General features: G+C 42.4%; 1 protein-coding gene across 1 annotated transcript in view; it reads right to left on the bottom strand.

Moving 5' to 3' along the window:
- dab2ipb (DAB2 interacting protein b) overlaps positions 1-15000 on the bottom strand; it is a 165329-nt gene that overhangs the window by 145282 nt on the left and 5047 nt on the right. The gene's annotated exons all lie outside the window — the stretch shown is intronic.

The raw sequence follows: 15000 nt of genomic DNA, 5'->3' as shown, positions 1-15000 counted from the left end.
GAGGGGGAGATGGAAAGTACTGCTTGGGGAAGGTTCTGTACAGATAATATAGCATATTTGTACTTTATTCTGAAAGAAATAGAGAAATTAAATAAAATGGATCAATACAAATGAACTGACAATGGCTCAGTAAAAGTATTCTCTATTGTATAACTAATATTATTTTTAAATTCAGCTCCACAGTTAAATCCTCATTATTGTATCAAATCACTGCACACCTCATTCTCTGCCTGTTCCTCTCGAAACTGGCTCTCCGCAATGCAGAAACCCCCCTTCTACCTCATACAATACCATAGCCTCACACACACACACACACACACACACACACACACACACACACACACTTGTGTGTAAGGGAATGCCGTTGTTCTGCACCGCCCCCGGGGCTGAGAGAGGTGGGCGGACGCAAGAGCGGAGAGTGGAATTCCAGGCAGAGCCTCGACCAATCAGAGGCTGAATTGCGGTTGACCAGGCAAAGCCATCAGACTAGTGTTTTCTGAGCTGTTTCAGCACACATGCAGACACACAGACACATGCACACACACACACACACACACACACACACACACACACACACACACAACTGAAAAGAGATGCATTAGGGTAACATAAAAACACTGACAAATGCAAACACCAAAAGACAACCATACAAAAAACACACAAGTATATGACTTAGACCCCAGAATTGCACTCACTGACACACACTTAACCTGACCTTTTCCCTTCAAGCCAAGGTATCACATTGATGCCACTACAACTCTCTCTCACACACACACACACACACACAAACACACACACTCACACAGACTGTGCCCTAACCTAAATAACACAGCACAGTGCCTCAACTAACTGGAGCAGAGCTGCAGGCATAAATCCATCCAATCCAAAAACCATGAGAGCATCAGCTGTGAGGGTCACTATAGGTGAGGTCTCGAAGCACAAAACAGAAGTTTCTAGAAGTTTTAGTAAGTTTATAGAGTTGGGAACAACTGTGAAAGAAATAGACATGGTCTCACACACACACACACACACACACACACACACACACACACACACACACACACACACACACACACACACACACACACACACACACACAGAGGTATGTCCTGCATGTGAAATGGTCTCACACTCACACACACACACACACACACACACAGAGGTATGTCCTGTGTGTGAAATGGTCTCAGCCTTCTCCTGTTTCTCCCCACAGCAGGAAGAGAGGCATTTGTCCCAGCGGATGACAAGAATGATCCACCTATCCCTCCCTCCCCAAGAGTTAGTGTCATCACTATGATCTAACACATGGGAGAGTGTACCTGTATGTGTGTGTGTGTGTGTGTGTGTGTGTCTGTGTGTGTGTGTGTGTGTGTGTCAGAGAGGAAGGGAGAGAGAAAGAGAGACAGAGTGTGTATGCGAGAGAGTGTGTTTGGGTGTGTGTGTGGGGGCAGGGAGACAGACAGTGTGTGCCAGCGTGTGTGTGTGTGTGTGTTTGTATGATAATGAGAGAGAGAGATAGAGAGGGAGAAAGAGAGAGACGGGAGACAGAGAGAGAGAGAGAGAGAACGGGTGCTGGTAGTATACAGCTATAGAGTTACATAAGGACAGAGGAGAGACACTGATCTCTTCTCATGTAGGCGACTGACAAACCTCTCCATTTATCTTTCTCTCCCTTTCACTCTCTTTTCTCTCTCCCCCTCTCCCCCTCCCTCCCTCTCCCCCTGCCTCCCTCCCTCCCCCTCTCCTTTTATCTCTCCCACATTTATCTCTGCCTCTCCTCCGCCTCCTCAACTACTCTCTGCCTCTCTGTTTGTTTTCTGTGTCAGGCTGAGTGTGTGTGTGTGTGTGTGTGTGTGTGTGTGTGTGTGTGTGTGTGTGTGTGTGTGTCTGTGTGTGTGTGTGTGTATGTGTGTGTGTGTTTGGGGGGTCAGGTGAGGTTAAGCGTACAGAAATATGGAAAAGGGAAATATGGAAAAGGTGACAGAGAGAGAATGTATGTGGTGTCTGAGTCACAAACATGGAAAATGTTTGTCTGTGTGCGAGTGTGTGTTTGTGTGTGAGTGTTGTGTGTGACTGTGTTTGTGAAGGGGCACTTCAGACACAAACGTGTCATTTCGGGGACAGGAGGTCAGAGTTTCGTGACCTATGACATGTGGCTATCGTTAACACACACACACACATACACACACACACACAAGTAGATAAACACAAAAACACACACACACACAAGTAGATAAACACAAAAACACACACAAGTACACACACAGAAACACATCGACACACAAACACACGTAAATACACAAACACACACATACAGATAAGAGTAGATACACACACACACACACACACACACACACACACACACACACACACACACACACAAGTAGATACATACCCAAACACACACATACACAAGTTGATACACACAGAAACACACAAGTAGATACAGACACACACACACAAGTAGATACAAACACACACACACACTCGAGTAGATACACACAGAAACTCTTTTGCTTGTGTGTTTATCTACGTGCTGCTGTATCATGCTGTATAGTCTGGGTTTGTGTTCTGTATGTTCGAACATCTGCTGTGCTGCTAAATCAAGACCAGGAAGGGCATGAACAAACCTGCAGGGATAACAGGAAATGGGGGGGGGGGGGGTCAGCAATGCACTCCCTTTTTATAACAAATATCAGACACCTGTGAACCCCCCCACCCCACCTCACTGGTATGACACAATGCAGACGTGGAGTTATATGCTGTTTTCTATGACTGACTTTGATTAGTATCAAGAGTAGAGAAAAGAGTAGTATGCCACTGGATATGCCTACCTATAAGTGAACCCCTATGGGATAAGGCCACTGGTTCCAATAGTCTGCTGTGCTGAGCAAGAGGGAACTGACAAGGATTCTGGGAAGAGTTCAGGTAGAAACACCAGCGGAACCTCTGGAGCCATTACTCACCGTGAGAAGAACCATAGTTACTATAGTTAGGTAGAAACGGCAGCTGAACCATTTCTCACCATGATCAGAACCATAGTTACTATAGTTAGGTAGAAACAACAGCAGAACCATTACTCATCATGAGCAGAACCATAGTGACTATAGTTAGGTAGAAACAGCAGTATAGTAATATAATATGTTCACATTGACATCTACATTCAATCATCCTGCAGGCGCTTCCATCCAAAGACATGACATTAAGTGAGAGAGATTATAATCCAGACCACAGCAGGTTAAGGAGAAGTGGAGTTTCTTCCCTACTCTGAGCTGTTTGTCCCTGTAAGGTGAGGCAGATGAGCATGGCTACAGCCTGTGGAGGGGTGTACAAAGACAGAGAGTAAACTAAAAGGCATATTTATCCACACTTGTTTGATGTCTTAGCTAGGCCAGGGGAAAGCAATTATTTCATTTCAAGCCTTAATTAAAAGATGTAATTAAAATCTTTGGGCATAACCCTTCATTTGAATATTCAATTGATATGTTATGATATGTGTCAGTGGAGCATCATGTTAGTATGATGAAACAAAGAGAGCATACATATGATAGGGGACCATTCCTCCATAATTACATTTAATTTTGATCTGTAGGCAAAACATTGCAGTCTTCTCCACAAGTTATATGCTGTGTGCTGTGTGTGTGTGTGTGTGTGTGTGTGTGTGTGTGTGTGTGTGTGTGTGTGTCTGTATAAGCTAGACTCTCCCCATCCCTGCACATGTGTGTGTAGGTACACGTGCTGAGTGATAATGACTGTTGGTTGGGGCATATTTGCATGGCAGACACACTGGGATATTAGAGCTAATCCTTTATCTCTGCAGATTTGGGTAATAGGGGCTGCTTCCCAGGGCCTGCCTGCGCTGGATTAGAGAGCTGGTGTCCTCTTCACTTGCACTGAACTCTGCCAGTGGTTCTGGGGGCTAACTGTGATTAGCACACATGTTAAAGCTGCTTCATGCTTCCCCTATAACACACACACACACACAGAAAGATCCATGGTGCTTCCCCTTAAGCTCAGTGTGAACTTGGTGAGGGTGTTATCAGCGAGCAAACATACAAACATACTAAAACACACACACACACACACACACACACACACACACACACACACACACACACACACACACACACACACACACAAAGAAACACACACATGAAGACAAACACACTCTCAGCTGTGGGCTGTTGTTAACACTTCATCTGAACTCTCTCTCATAAGACGGACATCAAGATGTCATGATTATAACCGGTAATGATCACATGATAGTTGATACATGGCAATGGCCTGACCAGATATGCCATCTGGAATGAATCAAACAGAGACAAGGTGTTACTGAGTTCTCCTCTTCCTACCTAACAGGACTGAAACTTGACTACATTTGCAGTAACACTGAAGTGCTGCTTATTACATTAAATAACCCATTTAAAAGCCTACTGCACTCAGCCTCGTGTAGCAAGGGCTTACAGTTACCCATGTGGACATGAGCCTGGGAGTATGGGACTTATTATGCAAACTCTCAAATTCAATTTCATTCATTTATATAGTGTCATTAACAATAGTCACTGGAATCAACGCTCTTTACAGAGCTCAAGACCTGGACCTACAGAGACCAAGACATTAGTGTGGGAATGTTCTTCTTCTGTTGAGCGAGGAAAGGGTGATGAAGTAGGATGTGTTAGGATAAAAGAGGAAAGGGAGATGAAGTAGGATGTGTTAGGATAAAAGAGGAAAGGGAGATGAAGTAGGATGTGTTAGGATAAAAGGCGGGATAAGATAATAGTTCAGGAAAACTCAATTTGATCATTTTGTCTTTAAAAGTTTTATAGAAAGGAAACATAGCTGTTGCATTAGTATGAACATTTCTTCTCCATCTCTACCATACATGAATCTATCAGTCTGTCTCACTGTCTGACTATTTATCTGTCTGTCGGTCGGTCTGTTATTATCTGTCTGAAGTTTTTACAGCCTTGTCAATAAGGTTCAAAACAGGTAAAACAACACTGGCAGGCAAACTCTCTTGGACTCCCGGTGTGTTTGCGATCCTGCAGTAACACTTCAGCAGTGTGAGGGGGCGTGATAGCTGATGTGTCTGGGCACTTTTCCCTTACTGGTACTGGAGCTGAGCTTTTGTCTATCTGAGTGTGTGTGTGTGTGTGTGTGTGTGTGTGTGTGTGTGTGTGTGTGTGTATGTGTGTGTGTGTGTGTGTGCCCCTTCTGTGCTCAGTGCTTCTGTGCTGGGCGGCCGAGGAATGTGAACAGCTGCCGCCATGGAAACAAAGCCCCCAATGTAAGGAACGCAGGGGTCAGAGATCTAGTCTACTTAAAAAGAATGGCCGCCGTGACAAGTGCCTCTTCCGGACCAGCGAGAAGAAAAAACACCTCTCTGTCTCTGTCTGTAGATCCCTTTCTCTCTCTGTCCATCTCATTCCCCTCTCTCTGTCTATGTCACACTATTTTTTCTCTCCGTCTCTCCCAGTTTCTTTGTATCTCTCTTTCTGTGGCCATATAACACTAGCTCTTCTCTCTCTCTCTCGCTCTCTCTCCCACTCTCTGTATCTATCTCTGTCTGCCTCTCTAACTCTCTAGGTATCCCTCTGTTTTTCGCTCCCTTTTTGTCTCTCCCGACATCTGAGACGTGTAGAACCTGAGATCTTTCAGGGAGGTCTTCTAGCTCGGCCCAAAACTGCTCCACTCTTGTGCAGCCAGAATAGAATCCAGAAGAGCATTCCAGAATAGCATTCCAGAATAGCATTCCCATTCAAAAAGCACAGCTATGGCATTCCGAGCCCACAATGGTACCGGCTAATTATTCCAAGCTTTTCACCCCCGCTTCAGACTGGCACAAGAACAGCCTCTCTGCCTAAAACAGTCCATCTCATCCACTGCGCCCTGCTTTAAGTGGCTCACTCCCTCTCACTGAAATTAGCCCGTACTTCCTTCTGAAAACAGGGCATGTTTGTTCATGTCATTCTTGCTAAAACACAAACAGAGATGGGATATTACACCCTTCTGAACACAGTGTTGGAGCCCTAGGCAAGACCCCCCCCCCAACATAAATGGAATGGAGTGGAATATACGCACCATGCTCTAGCTCCTTTATTACCTATTATTATTAGGTCTGTTGCAAAATCAGATACCACCGATAGATTTCTAACACTGATCCCGAACCCTGATGTGTGCTACTCAACACAAACACCAGAGAAACAGTGGCCAATTGCAGTAATAGTTTGTTTTTCTCCCACAGCTCATTTTTTATGTGGAGCTACCATCACTGTTTTGGATGTCTCACCTAGGAATTATTTATATGCATCACCTAATTTTCTGGTTCGAGATGGAGAGTTCCAGAACTTCAGACACACTCGTGAAAAACTTCTAGAAATATTTCTAACCATCACTATAAGCACATAGTGTTATTTAACTATACTATATCCAAAATCCATTGCATGTGACTGATGAGAAGCCACAGGAGCAGGTGTGTTTTTTTTTTTTTACATAGCATTCGCAAGCTTATGTACGGGACTCAAAAGCCCAAAAATGGTTTGGATATATTTGTACTTTCACTTTCACGTTCCTATTCATATCCATTAGAAAACTGGTCAGTTAATGATATTTAATCAGCTGTAGTTTGTCTAATCATCATAGGTAATTTCTTTTTCATGTTGTTGCTTTGTTGGTCCTCTTAGTTAGTCCTCTTTCCAGTAACACTTTTATGAAGTTACATTTCACTGTCGTAGGTCACAATTTAACATCACAACACGAGTATGTCGTAAAACACTTGTTTATTGCATTGTATTGCATGCTAGCACCATTCTCATAGACTTGTTTGCTGATTTATCTGTTAACTGGGGACACAGGCAAATATGAAATGGCTCTCATTGTTAATATGACAGCAACTTGTGTTATTAGGCTTCTTCTTAATATGTAAGCTCAGCAAATCATAGATTTGATTGGTTAGACATCACTTTGCTAATAGACATCAGAGGACCCTCTGGTGAACCTGAACCCAGTCCAGGTTTTTCTCCTACCCTGGTTCCTGGCTGACGGACAAGGGAAGTGACCAATCAGTAGTCAAAGTTACCATCAGTGAACATTTCCATGAATATATCTCTCTATTTAAACGTCTCTTGGGACTTTAAAAACACTTAAAAATACTTAATATTGATGAATATGCATATTAACATTGATATGTTATGATATGTGTCAGTGGAGCATCATGTTAGTATAATGAAACAAAGTGAGCATACATATGATAGGGGACCATTCCTCCATAATTACATTTAATTTTGATCTGTAGGCAAAACATTGCAGTCTTCTCCACAACAGGCCCTGAACTCATTTGGTCACAGACACATACAGTCATAAGTTAGCCTGACTTGGCACTATTTCGCTCCTGGTTATAGGTTGTCAAGCAGTGATGTATCGCCTGAATGCTGGAATGTTTTGGGACAAAACTGAAGGAATGGAAAGTCACTGTGGTCGTCGTGGCGATGATAAAGATGAGGACACAAATAAACACAGACATTTGGGTACCGTCTATGAGCTACAAATTCACCTCATTCCCAGCCTCACCCTCACTCTGCCTGCTCTTAAAGAGCAACCATGTCTAATCACTAGCCTTCACACACACACACACACACACACACGCCGACACACACACAAACACGCTTTCGGATTTTGTATTGCAGACATGCAGAACGTCCAAAACAAAAAAAACAGCTAGAAACACAAAGGATAAAGATCTGCTTGTTTTGCGACTGGTCTCCTGTGGATCGGAAAGGAATGATAAACGGTCTACTGACAGCCACGCATCTTTCAGATGGAATTCATTGCAACAGCACAAGGCGCACACACACATGTCCACATACTGTACGTAAGAACGTACATGCTATTTCATGCATGTAGTTCTTTGTTTGTATCTATTAATCAGTACTTGCCATTTCCCAACCAAACTAGTTCTTACCTTTATTTTAGAATGCACCCACACACACACACACACACACACACACACACACACCCACGCACAAAAGGTCACATAAGGCCACTGCTCCTCTGTCATTGTCTTTTCAAAGAGGTATTCTGAACAGTTCTATGGACCACTTTTACAGCGGAAATGAAGGTTATTCACACAAAACTATACCAAACACTACATATTTTAAATACACACACCACACCACACCACACCCACACACACCACACACACACACACACACACACGCCACAGCTACATGAATGAAAAATTTACATTTGTCGGCTCATTATTCCCTGTCAGTGCCACTTACATCAGAGTCTCGCTTGCTCTCACTCTCTTACATACTCACACACACACAGTAGCCTGCCCCACACACTCTTACATACTCTCTCTCTCTCTCTCTCTCTCACACACACACACACACACACACACACACACACACACACACACACACACACACACACACACACACACACACACACACACACACACACACACACACACACACACACACACACACACACACACACACACACACACACACACACACACACACACACACACACACAGTAGCCTGCCCCACACACACACACACACACACACACACACACACACACACACACACACACACACACACACACACACACACACACAGTAGCCTGCCCCACACACTCTTACATACTCACTCACACTCTCTCTCTCTCACACACACACACACACACACAGTAGCCTGCCCCACACACTCTTACATACTCACTCTCTCACTCTCTCTCACACACACACACACACACACACACACACACACACAGTAGCCTGCCCCACACACTCTTACATACTCACTCACACTCTCTCTCACACACACACACACACACACACACACAGTAGCCTGCCCCACACACTCTTACATACTCACTCACACTCTCTCTCTCTCACACACACACACACACACACACAGTAGCCTGCCCCACACACTCTTACATACTCACTCACACTCTCTCTCTCACACACACACACACACAGTAGCCTGCCCCACACACTCTTACATACTCACTCACACTCTCTCTCTCACACACACACACACACACACACAGTAGCCTGCCCCACACACTCTTACATACTCACTCTCTCTCTCTCTCTCACACACACACACACACACACACACACACACACACACACACACACACACACACACACACACACACACACACACACAGCAGCCTGCCCCACACTCTTACATACTCACACACACACAGCAACCTGCCCCACACTCTTACATACTCACACACTCTCTCACACACACACACAGACACACACACACAGCAGCCTGCCCCACACTCTTACATACTCACACTCTCTCTCACACACACACAGACAGCAGCCTGCCCCACACTCTTACATACTCACACACAGTATCCTTCCCTACACACTCAGCAGGATTCTTGTGACTGACAAATGGGGCCAAATGGTTTCCCACTGTGCCGTCTTCAGATCAGCTTGGCAGTACAATAACAAGCATATTAATAAAGCTGTGCCCTCCACTCGGCAGTCCAGAGCCTGTAAGGGAGCTTGGTATCTTGCTGACACTAATCACACTACAAATGCTAATACTGTCAGTAATATTAATGTCAGTGAGTCTCTCCCCGCTAATGCTAATTATGCTACAACCACTACCACTGCTAGTCCTATTACAATGTCAGAGTCCCCCTGCTACTGCTAGCTTTGCTACAACTGCTAATACTGTCAGTGATTTTAGCATGTCAGGGAGCCTCTCTCTACTACCGCTAATTGTGCTACTATCAAAAACTGTTACTGATATTACCAGTCCGTCTCTTATTGCTACTCTTATCTGGGCTACAACTGCCAACAACTGATGTTAGTCTGACACTCCCTCACTCACTGGTTTAGCTTTTTGCTCTACTGCTGATAAAGTTACTGCTACCTCTAATTGAGCAACTGCCCAAGGTGAATTAGTGCATCAAGACTTTCAGGGAATCCCCCCATTGCTACTGCTAGACTTGTGCAGTTCCACTGCTGGTAATGATGTGCTGTTGCCCTGATAGCAGAAGACCAGTGGACCAGTCGGGCTTTTTGCTCATCGGTTTTCTGGCGGTCCACTGGTGAGTTACAGACAAATGGCCCACTATTTTGCCACTTGCTTTAAACATTTTTCACCAGTGCGTAACATCCGTCTTTAATTGACCAACTACTTTTATTACCAAGGATATTATTTTCGAAATATTCAGAAATTGCTATTATGTTATTTTCTTAATATCAACGGGCAGTTACACTATAGATGATGGTGGTCCGAGAGCAGACCAGAAGTGGGACACCGCCAGTGGGGTACTGATCCGGCCGATAATGACGTTGCCGGGAAAATGACAATGAGTTTATCATTGTCAACTTTGCTACAGGTAAGATCATATTGTAGCGTCGATGGGTTTTTCGAAGAAGGAAATTTTGGCTGCAAGCCTTTCATTATGAAAGCATACAGACAGGAAACACAGATACAGACTGGGGGAAACACATTTACATTTACATTTACATTTAGTCATTTATCAGACGCTTTTATCCAAAGCAACGTCCAAAGGAGAGAACAATCAGGCTACGAGCAATAGAGACCTAGTGTAACAATAAATACTATTTTACATAAGAAATAAAAAAAAGTGCAGGAATGCAACGACTGTAAGTGTGAGTTAAGTACTAGTTAGAGGAGATATCATTAGAGGAAGGATAAGGAGAGGTGGAAAAAGGAAGAGGCAGGTCAAACACAGACACAGACATAACAGATAACACAGGGAACTACACAGGCATCAAACAACACTAAACTAACACAGGGAACTACACAGGCATCAAACAACACTAAACTAACACAGGGGACTACACAGGCATCAAACAGCAATAAACACAGACACACACATTAACATTAGAAACGGAACGGAGACATGAGCTACATTCTAATTTAGAACAGAGCATTAACACACTCAGCTCAACGCGCATGGGATTCCAGGAGCCCCCCGCTGTGTTTCTCTTACATCATCCGTAAGCTTCGTTAGCCCCCTGCACGTTACAATACAGAATAATCATGTTCCTACTGTTAACACTGCTGCTATCCTTGTCAAACAGAATTAGAGTTGAAACATATTTATTGACTGTGTATCTCCTAGGAGAGTAAATGCATTTGTCAGCACTGACTGTTAAAATTAAGGACAATCCCAGGTAACTATTACAGCAGTCTGAAGACGAATAATCAGTGTCTGAAAAAGCTATGATTTTGGTTCCTTGTGGGGACATGTTTCTGCTTTCAGTTACCAAAGACCTCAGGGCCAGCTGTTTTCAGTGAGTAAGCACACTCAAAGGACATTTGCTTTATTGGCAAGTGTGTCTGTGTGTGTGTGTTTTGAAAAAAAAGCATAGTTTCCAGGGACAGTAGGCTTCCTTAGCTTCATAACTGATCTTCTCAATTTCCAGCATGTCAGAGATCATGAAATTTTCCATTAGGCTGCTAGGAGAAGCACTGGTTATTTAGCATTAATTTGTCTGTGTGTGTGTGTGTGTGTGTGTGTGTGTGTGCGCTTATGCCTGTCTTGGTTGTAAAAATAACAAAATTATTACACTGTGCAAACCCACATTCCATATCTCCATTGCCTTATGGTGCCTATCATTAATAACATCAGCACACTTGACAGCAGAGGCCTGAGGTGGAAGAGAGAGAGAGTGAGACACAGAGAGAGAGAGACAGACAGGTAGCGACAGAAAGACGCAGAGAGAAATCTAGGCTCCTGTCCAGTGAGGTTTAAGCTGGAAGTATAGAAGCTCTTGAATTACTTGATAAGCCTGGTAGAAACCTGATTAGCCTGGTAGAAACTTGATTAGCCTCGTGAAACTTTGTGAATAGATAGTGTCATGCCATGCTCCACTGGACATTGTGTACACTTGTTGTATCTTAACAGGAGTAAACTATGGGTTCATTTTGAAATCATCTGGGCAGCATTTAACCAATCGACATTGACCATTATGGGATTGCTATACTTCCTACTTCACCACTAACGGTGCACGATGATATATAAGCCTTTTCCCAAATCTCATTGGCAGTAATTAAACAATGTTTTTGCCCTTGATGAATACATTTATAAAATATTCTTGCTTCAGCTTAGATTTTTCGATGTTTGCTCGTGTCGCTATAACTGTTTGTATCGCTTCGTCACTGCAGCACTGCCGCCATTGTTGTTACTCCATTTCAAACAAACGCTTCACTTCAACATCATTGCACTTAGGCACCCAACTGGTCACTGTTTGGAGGCCACTCAGAGTGGCCCAGGGATCCATCTTGTGAACAGAGCTTCCAGACTATAATCACAGCGAAAACTGAGCTGAGAGCATGCAATGGGGAGGCGGGGCCAGGTTACCATTTGATATCAACTTAACTCCTAAAGTAACTTCAGGAGCTTCACTTCAAAATTTTAAAATCTGCAATAATCATAATTTGTTTAACCATAAAGATTAATACGTAACCAAACAATCAACCAAATAAATGTGTGTTTCCGAGTTTCTGCATGCCAGACAGACAGACAGACAGACAGACAGACAGACGGACAGACGGACAGACCCCAGCTACCACTGCTCTGCTCTAGTTTGAGTCTAGAAAGCAAAACATTCGGCGTTAATGACTACCTGTCAGTCAAACGGAAGCACTGTCGTAGTCAGGAGCAACACAGAGGATAAATCTTATTGGCTGGTTCTGTAGGCCTCTCTTTTTTCATTCTGTCATTTGTTTGCATTCCTAGCCCTTTAGAAAAATTGCATTTGCATAAATGGAGGGCTGTCTAGAACAAGATTAGATTTGAAAGAAAGATATGTCTTTTCAGGGAGGGAAAATTATATCTTCTGTATGTTTCCATCCCCCCCCCCCTCTCTTTCTCTTTCATTCCTCTCTCCCTTTTAAACAGAGACCCTGCTAAAGCCGGCATAATGCTGCTCCAGTGTGTGCTTTCAGACACAGGTAGCAAAGGTGTGATCTAGAATCCCAGGTAAAAATAAAGCGAATTTTAATGTACTGAAAATGTACTTTAATATCATCAAGTACATTTCTTGTGCTAAATATAAGTGTAATATATATAATAAATGTACCCATTACCTCAGTAGTTCTTCATTGTACTTAATCTGTACAGTAATTAGCACTAATACTTAAATTGATCTTTAGTGTATTAAGATAAAGTATACAACTCCTAAAATAAGCAGACATGCTTTATTAGTGCATTACATAATAGTATGAATGCCTTAAATATAAGTTCAAGTTTAGTGGATTTTCTAAAAAATAAACACAACATGCACTAATTACAGGTACATTTCTACCTCAGCGTACTTACTGTAATACTTAATACTGTACTACTTAAATTGATGTTGTTATTCAGATATATTATTATTATTATTATTATTATTATTATTATTATTATTATTATTATTATTATTATATCAGATATATGTTGTATACTACCCCAGAAATATACAGAAGTGTTTTATTAGTTACTTAATTGTGTGCTTTGAATGCTTTAAATTAAGCCTAAATTCAATTTTCCAAAATTTTCAATTTTCCAAACAGCCAGGGCTTACTTTGTCAGCTACTGCATCCCATGACGCAAAGCGGTTATACCCAACTTTTTTACATTTTTCAAAAAACATGACAGACCATAGCAGTGGTTCCTGATACAACTTCAGCAGTGAATATAAATGTAAATATCTGTAGCAGTGTGCAATGGTGTCATTAAACAGACAGGGGAAGTAAGGCAAGAATAACCTCCAGGTACCAGCCAGATTGGTTGATACAGCTTCTGCACATATTCTGAGCTCATCCTGTCGACCTAGACATCAAGGATAGAGCCAGGCAGACCAGTCAAGATCTTTAAGAAGTGGTCTTTCTGGTCATAGATGGACTGTAGTTACATTGAGTGGACAGGAGTCCTTGTTCGTTGCCTGAGGCAATACTCCAAGCCATATGGAATAAGGCAGGAGTACCTGCCAGGTGAGTAAACCCTGCTCTGTTGGCCTCCGGCTCATCATCATAGGGAAGGTGCACTGCCTGTTTCTGAATGCTGAGAATTCCCTCTGCAATGTGATGGACAATTCCATGGATAGTTGTTCATAGTTCCCCTTCTACAGATTTAACGAGGGCATTAACATTTTGCCTGGAAAGCTCTCCATCTCCAAAAACATCAAACAGCAGGAGCATTAACACTCAGCTGACAATGTGGCGTCAGTGTGGATAAAGGGGAAACACTATTATAAGTTATTACTAAGATATTTTTTGATAATAGCATCATAAAATGCCATCCATTTTAAGATATTACTACAAGCATGTGCATTGAATGTGAATAAGATGTTTTACTGGGGTAACATTTCTTGCTGCTAAAAGAAAATTATCTTTCTGGCCTCCGGCAAATGTTATCTTATAACCTAGAATATATTTTAAAATATTTGTTCATATTTATTCATATCAGTTTTTTGTCAGAGGTTTGACATGATAATTATACTAGGTCCTTAGAAGAATGTGCTAAAAGAATAATAATAGTGCACGATAATAAAAAAGCTTAGATAAAAAAAGTACACTGAAGTCCACTTCATTTAAGTATACTTAATATACTTGCATGCACTCATGATTAATGTCCTAAAAGTGTGCTACTTTCGAGTACTAATTATGTACTTAGTATATGCCATTAGTGATAATAAAGATATACTGTACTTACACACAACTAAGTGTACTTGAGTGCACTATTTTGAGACACCATTAAGATGCTCTTAAATATACAAATGGACATCTTTTTGCCCTAGTACCGTACTTTTAAAAATGACTGTTTCACCTTGGAGTATATTTAAATCCACTTTTAGATAACTGTAAATATACTTATAATACATAGGAAATACCTGCATATTACCTAAGCAATGGGGAAGCTTTGCTAGCAGGTTACAATATCTACACACACACACACACACACACACACACACACACACACACGTGTTGAACATGCACAAAAAGG

Source organism: Clupea harengus, chromosome 12 (genome assembly GCF_900700415.2).
Source record: "Clupea harengus chromosome 12, Ch_v2.0.2, whole genome shotgun sequence".
In the NCBI taxonomy this organism is placed as follows: domain Eukaryota; kingdom Metazoa; phylum Chordata; class Actinopteri; order Clupeiformes; family Clupeidae; genus Clupea; species Clupea harengus.
Note: the sequence above shows the minus strand (reverse complement) of the source record. Positions and strands in the feature narration are given on the sequence as shown.